Source organism: Salvelinus namaycush, chromosome 8, assembly GCF_016432855.1.
Source record: "Salvelinus namaycush isolate Seneca chromosome 8, SaNama_1.0, whole genome shotgun sequence".
In the NCBI taxonomy this organism is placed as follows: domain Eukaryota; kingdom Metazoa; phylum Chordata; class Actinopteri; order Salmoniformes; family Salmonidae; genus Salvelinus; species Salvelinus namaycush.
In genome coordinates this window covers 30287219-30299260 of record NC_052314.1, presented here as the reverse complement: position 1 = coordinate 30299260, position 12042 = coordinate 30287219, and positions in this window count along the sequence as shown.

Below are 12042 nucleotides of genomic sequence, written 5' to 3'. Positions count from 1 at the left end.
GTTTGAAGGTAGGCCTTGAAATACATCCACAGGTACACCTCCAATTGACTCAAATGATGTCAATTAGCCTATCAGAAGCCTCTAAAGTTATGACATGCACCTCAAGGCTAGTGCGGGGAGCAGGAACAGGGCACACTGGACTCTCGAGGTGCACTATAAGCCTGGTGCGTGGTACCGGCACTGGTGGTACCGGGCTGAGGGCACGCACCTCAGGGCGAGTGCGGGGAGAAGGAACAGTGCGTACAGGGCTCTGGAGACGCACAGTAGGCCTGGTGCGTGGTGCCGGAACTGGTGGTACCGGACTGGGAACACACACCACTGGGCGAGTGCGGGGAGGAGGAACAGGGCGTACTGGACTCTGGAGACGCACAGAAAGCCTAGTGGAATAACCCGCACTGGGCTGTGCTGGCGAACCAGGGACACCATGCGTAAGGCTGGTGCCATGTACACCGGCCCAAGGAGACGCACTGGAGACCAGATGCGTTGAGCCGGCTTCATGGCACCTGGCTCGATGCCCACTCTAGCCCGGCCGATACGAGGAGCTGGGATGTACTGCACCGGGCTATACACACGTACAGGAGACACCGTGCGCTCTTCCGCATAACACGGTGTCTGCCCGTACTCTCGCTCTCCACGGTAAGCCCGGGAAGTTGGCGCAGGTCTCCTACCTGACTTCGCCACACTCCCCTTTAGCCACCCCCCCCAAGACATTTTTGGGGTTTCCTCTCGGGCTTCCTGGCCAGCCGTGTTCCCTCGTAACACCAGTTCCCTTTCGCAGCTGCCTCCGCTCTCCTAGCTGCCTCCACCTGTTCCCATGGAAGGCGATCCCTTCCAGCCAGGATCTCCTCCCATGTGTAGCAATCCTTTCCGTCCAACACGTCTTCCCAAGTCCATTCCTCCTGACATCGCTGCTGCTGCTGCCGCTGCTGCCCGTTACCACGCTGCTTGGTCCGAGTTTGGTGGGTGATTCTGTAAGGGCTTCCGTCGGTAGAAGGAGAGGAGGACCAAAGCGCAGCGTGGTATGTATCCATATTTATTAGAATACTTCTTTCAATACGAACAAAAAACAATAAACAGACGAAAACCAACGAAGCTACAGTCCTGAACCTGAGAACATAAAACACATGAACGCACGAACAGGAACAGTCACCCACAAACAAACAGTGAAAACAGGCTACCTTAATATGGTTCCCAATCAGAGACAATGACAAACACCTGCCTCTGATTGAGAACCATATTAGGCCAAACAACAAACCCAACATAGAAACACAAAACATAGATTGCCCACCCAGCTCACGTCCTGACCAACACTAAAACAAGGAAAACACAAACGAACTATGGTCAGAACGTGACATAAAGCCTCTCTTGAAAAAGCCAAACCTTGACCCAGAAAATATAAAAAACTATCGGCCTATATCGAATCTTCCATTCCTCTCAAAAATTTTAGAAAAAGCTGTTGCACAGCAACTCACTGCCTTCCTGAAGACAAACAATGTATACGAAATGCTTCAGTCTGGTTTTAGACCCCATCATAGCACTGAGACTGCACTTGTGAAGGTGGTAAATTACCTTTTAATGACGTCAGACCGAGGCTCTGCATCTGTCCTCGTGCTACTAGACCTTAGTGCTGCCTTTGATACCATCGATCACCACATTCTTTTGGAGAGATTAGAAACCCAAATTGGTCTACACGGACAAGTTCTGGCCTGGTTTAGATCTTATCTGTCGGAAAGATATCAGTTTGTCTCTGAATGGTTTGTCCTCTGACAAATCAACTGTACATTTCGGTGTTCCTCAAGGTTCCGTTTTAGGACCACTATTGTTTTCACTATATATTTTACCTCTTGGGGATGTCATTCGAAAACATAATGTTAACTTTCACTGCTATGCGGATGACACACAGCTGTACATTTCAATGAAACATGGTGAAGCCCAAAAATTGCCCTCGCTAGAAGCCTGTGTTTCAGACATAAGGAAGTGGATGATTGAAAACGTTCTACTTTTTCAAAACAGAGATGCTTGTTCTAGGTCCCAAGAAACAAAGAGATCTTCTGTTAAATCTGACAATTAATCTTGATGGTTCTACAGTCGTCTCAAATAAAACTGTGAAGGACCTCGGCGTTACTCTGGACCCTGATCTCTCTTTTGATGAACATATCAAGACTGTTTCAAGGACAGCCTTTTTCCATCTACGTAACATTGCAAAAATCTGAAATGTTCTGTCCAAAAATGATGCAGAAAAATGTATCCATGCTTTTGTTACTTCTAGGTTAGACTACTGCAATGCTCTACTTTCCGGCTACCCGGATAAAGCACTAAATAAACTTCAGTTAGTGCTAAATACGGCTGCTAGAATCCTGACTAGAACCAAAAAATTTGATCATATTACTCCAGTGCTAGCTTCCCTACACTGGCTTCCTGTTAAGGCAAGGGCTGATTTCAAGGTTTTACTGTTAACCTATAAAGCGTTACATGGGCTTGCTCCTACCTATCTTTCCGAGTTGGTCCTGCCGTACATACCTACACGTACGCTACGGTCACAAGACGCAGGCCTCCTAATTGTCCCTAGAATTTCTAAGCAAACAGCTGTAGGCAGGGCTTTCTCCTATAGATCTCCATTTTTATGGAATGGTCTGCCTACCCATGTGAGAGACGCAGACTCGGTCTCAACCTTTAAGTCTTTACTGAAGACTTATCTCTTCAGTAGATCCTATGATTGAGTGTAGTCTGGCCCAGGAGTGTGAAGGTGAACGGAAAGGCTCTGAAGCAACGAACCGCCCTTGCTGTCTCTGCCTGGCCGGTTCCCCTCTCTCCACTGGGATTCTCTGCCTCTAACCCTATTACAGGGGCTGAGTCACTGGCTTACTAGTGCTATTTCATGCCGTCCCTAGGAGGGGTGCGTCACTTGAGTGGGTTGAGTCACTGACGTGATCTTCCTGTCTGGGTTGGCGCCCCCCCTTGGTTTGTGCCGTGGCGGAGATCTTTGTGGGCTATACTCGGCCTTGTCTCAGGATGGTAAGTTGGTGGTTGAAGATATCCCTCTAGTGGTGTGGGGGCTGTGCTTTGGCAAAGTGGGTGGGGTTATATCCTTCCTGTTTGGCCCTGTCCGGGGGTATCATCGGATGGGGCCACAGTGTCTCCTGACCCCTCCTGTCTCAGCCTCCAGTATTTATGCTGCAGTAGTTTATGTGTCGGGGGGCTAGGGTCAGTTTGTTATATCTGGAGTACTTCTCCTGTCTTATCCGGTGTCCTGTGTGAATTTAAGTATGCTCTCTCTAATTCTCTCTTTCTCTCTCTCTCTCCGAGCCCTAGGACCATGCGTCAGGACTACCTGGCATGATGACTCCTTGCTGTCCCCAGTCCACCTGGCCTTGCTGCTGTTCCAGTTTCAACTGTTCTGCCTGCGGCTATGGAACCCTGACCTGTCCACCGGACGTGCTACCTGTCCCAGACCTGCTGTTTTCAACTCTCTAGAGACCGCAGGAGCGGTAGAGATACTCTTAATGATCGGCTATGAAAAGCCAACTGACATTTACTCCTGAGGTGCTGACTTGCTACACCCTCAACAACTACTGTGATTATTATTATTTGACCATGCTGGTCATTTATGAACATTTGAACATCTTGGCCATGTTCTGTTATAATCTCCACTCGGCACAGCCAGAAGAGGACTGGCCACCCCTCATAGCCTGGTTCCTCTCTAGGTTTCTTCCTAGGTTTTGGCCTTTCTAGGGAGTTTTTCCTAGCCACCGTGCTTCTACACCTGCATTGCTTGCTGTTTGGGGTTTTAGATTGGGTTTCTGTATAGCACTTTGAGATATCAGCTGATGTACGAAGGGCTATATAAATAAATTTGATTTGGTTTAACAAGAATTTAAGCTTTCTGCCAATAACAGATATGTCTATGTCCTGGGAAATGTTCTTGCTACCTACAACCTCATGCTAATCGCATTAGCCTATGTTAGCTCAACCATCCTGCAGAGGACCCACCAATCCTGAATATGTTTTAATATGGAGGACCAAACTTGCCATAATTAGAAATAAATGCACACATATATAAATTAATAAATATATCCACACAATTAAACGAGCAAGAAAATACTAAAATACAGACACGTTTTTTTTCAATTTCTCTACATATCTGTATGCATTCAATTATTTATCTGACAAATAGATTTCCATTTAGATTACATGTAATGGACATACACAAAATAGTCAAAAATGTAAAATTGGAATAGTGGTGCGTGCATATGTATTCACCCACTTTGATATGAAGCCCCTAAATTAGATCTGGTGCAACCAATTACCTTCAGAAGTAAAACAAATTACTTCGATTGCACACAGGTGGACTTTATTTAAGTGTCACATGATCTGTCACATGATCTCAGTATATATACACCTGTTCTGAAAGACCCCAGAGTCTGCAACACCACTAAGCAAGGGGCCAAGGAGACCAAGGGGCTCTCCAAACAGCTCAGGGACAAAGTTGTGGAGATGTACAGATCAGAGTTGGGATATAAAAAAATATCTGAAACTGAACATCCCACGGAGCACCATTAAATCCATTATTAAAAAATTGAAAGAATATGGCACCACAACAAACCTGCCAAGAGAGGGCTGCCCACCAAAATTCACAGACCAGGCAAGGAGGGCATTAATCAGAGAGGCAACAAAGAGACCAAAGATAACCCTGAAGGAGCTGCAAAGCTCCACAGCAGAGATTGTAGTATCTGTCTATAGAACCACTTTAAGCCGTACACTCCACAGAGCTGGGCTTTACAGAAAGAGTGGCCAGAAAAAAGCCATTGCTTATAGAAAAAAATAAGCAAACACGTTTGGTGTTTGCATCTGGGAGACTCCCCAAAAATATGGAAGAAGGTACTCTGGTCAGATGAGACTAAAATTGAGCTTTTTGGCCATCAAGGAAAACGCTTTGTCTGGCGCAAACCCAGCACCTCTCATCACCCCAAGAACACCATCGGCAGGGACTGGATAACTGGTCAGAATTGAAGGAATGATGGATGGCACAAAATAAAGGGGAATTCTTGAGGGAAACCTGTTTCAGTCTTCCAGAGATTTGAGACTGGGAAGGAAGTTCATCTTCCAGCAGGACAATGACCCTAAGCATACTGCTAAAGCAACACTTGAGTGATTTAAGGGGAACATTTAAATGTCTTGGAATGGTCAAGTCAAAGCTCAGACCTCAATCCAATTGAGAATCTGACTTAAAGATTGCTGCACACCAGCGGAACCCATTCATCTTGAAGGAGCTCGAGCAGTTTTGCCTTGAAGAATAGGCAAAATCTCAGTGGCTAGATGTGCCAAGCTTATAGAGACATGCCCCAAGAGACTTGCAGCTGTAATTGCTGCAAAAGATGGCTCTACAAAGTATTGACTTTGGGGAGGTGAATAGTTATGCACGCTCAAGTTCTTTTTTTTGGTCTTATTTCTTGTTTGTTCAAATTGGTAGGCATGGTGTGTAAATCAAATGATACAAACCCCCAGAAAATCTATTCCAGGTTGTAAGGCAACAAAATAGGAAAAATGCCAAGGGGCTTACTTACGCAAGCCACTGTATGTACTTGGTCTTTTACCAAATAGGTCTATCTTCTGTATACCAACCCTACCTTTTCACAACACAACTGATTGGCTAAAATGCATTAAGAAGGAAAGAAATTCCACAAATGAACTTTTAACAAGTGTCATGACTGTCCACGAGAATCCAAATAGGTCAGATCAGGTTTGCAATGTATAACTTCAATCAGATGCCCTCTCACTTTGTTTCAACAGACTTTTTCCAACTGAAACATATAACACGTTCAAAAGCGAATACTGGAACAATATTTCTAACATAGAACGTGGGTAATGGTCAGAGGCGATCTATAGAACACTGTAATTTTGTTTGTTATTTTGTGATGTCATTAAAAAAATTGTAAAGGAAGTACTGTAACTTGGAAAGTATACTCCATACAAATACGAAGTTTCCATTTATATTTGTTGTGCATCTAATATGAAAAACGATGAAAGTGATTTTGTTAAGAGAGGGATGTGATATGAGAAGCTATAAGAGATAATTGTTTTCCATAAACTTTGCACAGTGAGTAGTCACCGCCCCGTATTGAACTCAGAGAGTGTGTCAGCCAGCCAGAACCGCTCCTTTCAAGCAATCTGTATAAATTATGGGTTAAGAAAAAACACATTAGACCAAGCTGCAGCTGCACGTTTAAAGCGGTTTGAACTTTGAATCTCAACACAAGATGGAGATGATGATAAACTCACCTCCCGGACAATCACTGGTATGGCTGATTAGCTGTCCTAAGTAAAGTATCTTCTAAAGCGAATTTAAGTAGGACCATCCTGGTACTCTGCTTAAACCATCGTATTACGCTACTCTCATCACCCCACTGGGAAACCATCGATATGGCTGGCTAAGCTACCTTCAAAGAAGCATCTTCAAGAGCGAATGGAAGGAAAGTCAACTCTGTAGTTCTGTTCAGGACTACACAACAAGTCCCTGGTTACCAGACAACTACAAAAAAGGACAACAATAGAAGACTTGTTGGAACCATTTTCAACAATCAGAGCCTTAAAAGAGCACCACGAAAAGGCCAACCACCTTTCCAAGGCCGCCCTGTTCACCGAGAGATCCCTGGCGAACCCAGGCATTTCACGTAAATACATTCATGATTTCTTAATCAAAGCGAGCGGCGGTTCGTGTGCAAAGTATATGGTTACTGTAGGTGAGAGTAGTTTCTGATTGTACCAATGTTGTGTCTCTGTCCCTCTCTCCCTATCCATCTCTTCATTAATACCTCTCTGGGATATGTGGGACGGTAGCGTCCTACCTGGCCAACATCCAGTGAAAATGCAGAGTGCCAAATTCAAATAAATTACTCTAAAAATTAAACTTTCATGAAATCACACATTCAATATACCAAATTAAAGCTACACTTGTTACACTTCAGCCAACGTGTCAGATTTCAAAAATGCTTCACGGCGAAAGCAAACAATGCTATTATCTGAGGATAGCACCCCAGCTAACAATCACAGACCACCATATTTCAACACTCCCGGCGCGACACAAAACGCAGAAATAAAGATATAATTCATGCCTTACCTTTGACGAGCTTCTTCTGTTGGCACTCCAATATGTCCCATAAACATCACAAATGGTCCTTTTGTTCGATTAATTCCGTCGATATATATCCAAAATGTACATTTATTTGGCGCGTTTGATCCAGAAAAACACCGGTTCCAACTTGCACAACGTGACTACAAAATATCTCAAAAGTTACCTGTAAGCGTTGTTCAAACATTTCAAACCACTTTTGTAATACAACTTTAGGTATTTTTTAACGTAAATAATCGATAAAATTGAAGACGGGATGATCTGTGTTCAATACTTGAGGAAAACAATGTGTTGGTCACGCGCCTCTAACAAACAGTACACTTCACTGGAGCCTCATTCTATACATGGCTAATTCTTCTGTTCTCAAAGGAAAAACCTCAACCAATTTCACATCCAGTGGAAGCGATAGGAACTGCAGGAAGGTCCCTTAGAAATCTGGATTCCCAATGAAAACCCATTGAAAAGAGAGTGACCTAAAAAAAAAAAAAATCTGAATGGTTTGTCCTCGGGGTTTTGCCTGCGAAATAAGTTATGTTATAGTCACAGACATGATTCAAACAGTTTTAGAAACTTCAGAGTGTTCTCTATCCAATACTAATAATGATATGCATATATTAGTATCTGGGACTGAGTAGAAGGCAGTTTACTCTGGGCACGCTTTTCATCCAAACGTGAAAATGCTGCCCCCTATCCTTGAGAAGTTAACAAGCATCAATGTTGTTGTCATTCTGCTATGGACCTGTTTTCAGCGTATTACATCTCCAGTCAATAACCACTGTATGTTTATCCTGGGTTCCCATTTAATTAGCTCGGAAATAAATAAATAAACCAATTTGTGTATTACTGACTCATAAGTAAGGCTCGAGTTTTGGCAAATGCAAGGAGTTTACGACTGTTCAGAATGATGATATGATGGTATGATTAATAAGTTGACTGTTTATAGATGTGGTAAGTAAAGACCAGTTAGAGCTTAATTCGGGAGATGGTAACTCTTTAAAGAACCGCTCTCGTGGTGCCCTAGATCCTAATGAGTTAATTGTTACATGATTAATTTAATAGTTAGTTAATTAGAGAAATAACAGACTTCAGATTAATGTTGAAGTCAAGTCACAACACAAGGCACACCTGTTAATTGAAATGCATTCCAGGTGACTACCTCATGAAGCTGGTTGAGAGAATGCCAAGAGTGTGCAAAGGCAAAAGGTGGCTACTTTGAAGAATCTCAAATATAAATATATTTTGATATGTTTAACACTTTTCTGGTAACTACATGATTCCATATATGTTATTTCATAGTTTTGATGTCTTCACTATTATTCTACAACTTAGAAAATAGTCAAAATATCTACAAATCCTGGAATGAGTAGGTGTGTCCAAACTTTTGACTGGTACTGTATAATATGATGTAGCATGTCAGAGGAAGATGTGCATACTGTAGCTCACATTGGCTGGCTACCTAAGCATTGCGTATAACACCATAAATGTTATGAAATGAGTAACGTTACCTCGCATGTCCGTGGTTATAAGGAATATACACAAAAATATTATGCTACAGTAGAAACGACAACAGGACATGCATAAACTATTATTATTTTGTACGGGTCAGAAATGTAAAAAATAATTATTGATCAACAAAACTAAAAATGACTACTTTTTTTGTGAATGAATGAGGCAGAACACACCTCAATTCAAACTGTTATTAGAAAATAAAAAACTTGTTGGAAAATAATTTGATATTGACAAATTGAAAACAGCCTATAAATAAAAACAGGCTGCGTGCCTTGGTTTAAGGGCAGTGCGGATTAAATGTACTGTTGCGTAACAATCACATTCTGGAATGGACAGAACGTTCTAACATCACGTGCATAAAAAAACTCACGTTGGGGCGACCGTTAGAGATATTTGGAACTCATGCATGAAAAGGTTAAACAAATCAAAATATATTTTATATTTGAGATTCTTCAAAGTAGCCACCCTTTGCCTTGATGACAGCTTTGAATACTCTTGGCATTCTCTCAACCAACTTCAACTGCAATGCTTTTCCAACAGTCTTGAAGGAGTTCCCACATATGCTGAGCACTTGTTGGCTGCTTTCATAGCTAGCCTGGTTCGCTAGCATTGTCAAATAATGTTGTATAGCCAAAAGTAGCTAGTACCAGTTATCTACTTAGCTAACATTCAACTCACCATGGCTGAAATACATTCCTGGCCATCTGGCAATATTGTTGAAATTCATTGAAAGTTTGCAACAACTTTATGGAAGCACATTTTCACTCCTATTTGCCGAGCTAAATATGCATGCACTGCACCCTTATGCAGTTTTGACAACATTTTCCACTAACTCCACATGGCATCTGGCGGTGGAACACAACGTGTTGTTTCTGGGCAATTGGGCATCATTGGCAAAAGTGTGCATGTAAGTAATCCATACCCAACCCTCAAGTAAGTCGTGATGTACTCACTTCCAAATCTCTGTTAGGGTAAGGTCTAAAATCTGATTTTCTGACTTTGTGGCTGTGCCAGCTAGATACCACTCTGTAGAACTGCCTCCAGAACAAGATCCATGACAAAAAATGCTAATCTGCATTAATTCTGAAAATAGAATAAATGTTTCTGACTGGTATCGATGCCACATAGACCATTTTCTATGAAATAAGTTGTTTATTGACTTCAGTTGCTCTTTCATTACATTTTTTTTAAACCAAAATCGAAAACCATGATTATTTTTTCAACACCAAACCCAAAAAGCACTAATCGCTCAGCACTATTAAGAGGTGAGAGCAGAGCACAGCACCGAGTACACCCAGTTTTAATCTCTACTTAATGAGCCTACTGATGATGACAGGTAGGAGAGAATGTTATCTCTTCCTGTATGCTTCCTCTGTCCTGGTGAATGATTTAGCTGGAGAATAAGATAGACACGCAGCAAACTATTCAACAGATTTTCACTTCATTAATACACCTTAGGTGGCTTCAATAATTCAGCAGGTCTGCATTATTCAAATTAAATATCTGTCCTAATTACCTCCCCCCTGGCTGATCTATGACTGTGTTTTGCCTCACCAGGTGGAGAGGGGTAGTAAAGGGAACAAGAAGGAGGAGGAGAGGACCCAGCAGATCAGGAACATTTCCAGAACACTAGCTAAAACTCCCATTAAGATCTAGATCGGGTTTTATCTAACATTCAACTCATTTTTTATGACATATCCTTGGAATGTTCCGACATTCACTAAAATGTTGTGCACATCTGAAACAGCTTCCACACAAGTTCTCATTAGGTTTCAAGGTAATGTAATAACTCAATGCACAAATAATGTTTTCCCAGCAAACCAAAATTGGTTCTGTGCAAGTTCCCAGAACATTTGTTAGGTTGTGGCAAATGTTCTCATAACACAAAAAACTGACCATATGGGCTTAGACGATTATCCTCTATAGGATCGGTGTGTCCCCCACGGGACAGTTGAGGTAATGTGCGCTAATGTGATTAGCATGACGTTGTAAGTGTCAAGAACATTTCCCAGGACATCGACATATATGTTATGGGGAGAAAGATTAACAATAATTTAATGTAACTGCACTGTCCAATTTACAGTAGCTATTATGGTGAAAGAACACCATGCTATTGTTTGAGGTGACTGCACAGTAATGAACTTGAAAATATATTAATTAACCCAATTAGGCACATTTGGGCAGTCTTGATACAACATTTTGAACAGAAATACAATGGTTCATTGGATCAGTCATAACCTCTAACATCTCCCAAACCTGGATCCGGGAGCACCCCCATCAGTAGAAAAGCTACTAGCATAGCCTAGCATAGCGTCACAAGTAAATACTAGCATCTAAATATCATTAAATCACAAGTCCAAGACACCAGATGAAAGATACACATCTTGTGAATCCAGCCATCATTTCTGATTTTTAAAATGTTTTACAGGGAAGACACAATATGTAAATCTATTAGCTAACCACGTTAGCAAAAGACACCACTTTTTTTACTCCACCAGTTTTTTACTCCATCAGTAGCTATCACAAATTCGACCAAATAAAGATATAAATAGCCACTAACCAAGAAACAACTTCATCAGATGACAGTCTGATAACATATTTATTGTATAGCATATGTTTTGTTAGAAAAATGTGCATATTTCAGGTATAAATCATAGTTTACCATTGCAGCCACCATCACAACTCTCACCAAAGCGACTAGAATAACTACAGAGAGCAACGTGTATTACCTAATTACTCATCATAAAACATTTCTTAAAAATACACAGCGTACAGCAATTGAAAGACACAGATCTTGTAAATCCAGACAATATTTCAGATTTTCTAAGTGTTTTACAGCGAAAACACAATATAGCATTATATTAGCATACCACAATAGCAAACATCACAACAGCATTGATTCAAGCCAAACATAGCGATTACGTATAAACCACCAAAAGATATTAATTTTTTCACTAACCTTCTCAGAATTCTTCAGATGACAGTCCTATAACATCATATTACACAATGCATATAGAGTTTGTTCGAAAATGTGCATATTTAGCGGCACAAATCGTGGTTATACAATGAGAAAAGTAGCCAAGCTGCAAAGAAAATGTCAGGAGAAATCTTGGGAAAGGCACCTATTCTAATCGAAAACTATTCATAACTTGACTAAAAAATACAAGTTGGACAGCAAATGAAAGATAAATTAGTTCTTAATGCAATCGCTGGGTTAGATTTTTAAAATTAACGTTACTGCGCAATACAGCGTGCGCTAAAGCGAGACCGCCCCATAATTCATGGCGGAATTATTATTTAACATTTGTCAACATAAGTACGAATTAACAGCATAAAGACTGCTTACTATTAGCTGAGCTTCCATCAGAATCTTGGGCAAGGTGTCCTTTCTCCAGAACAATCGT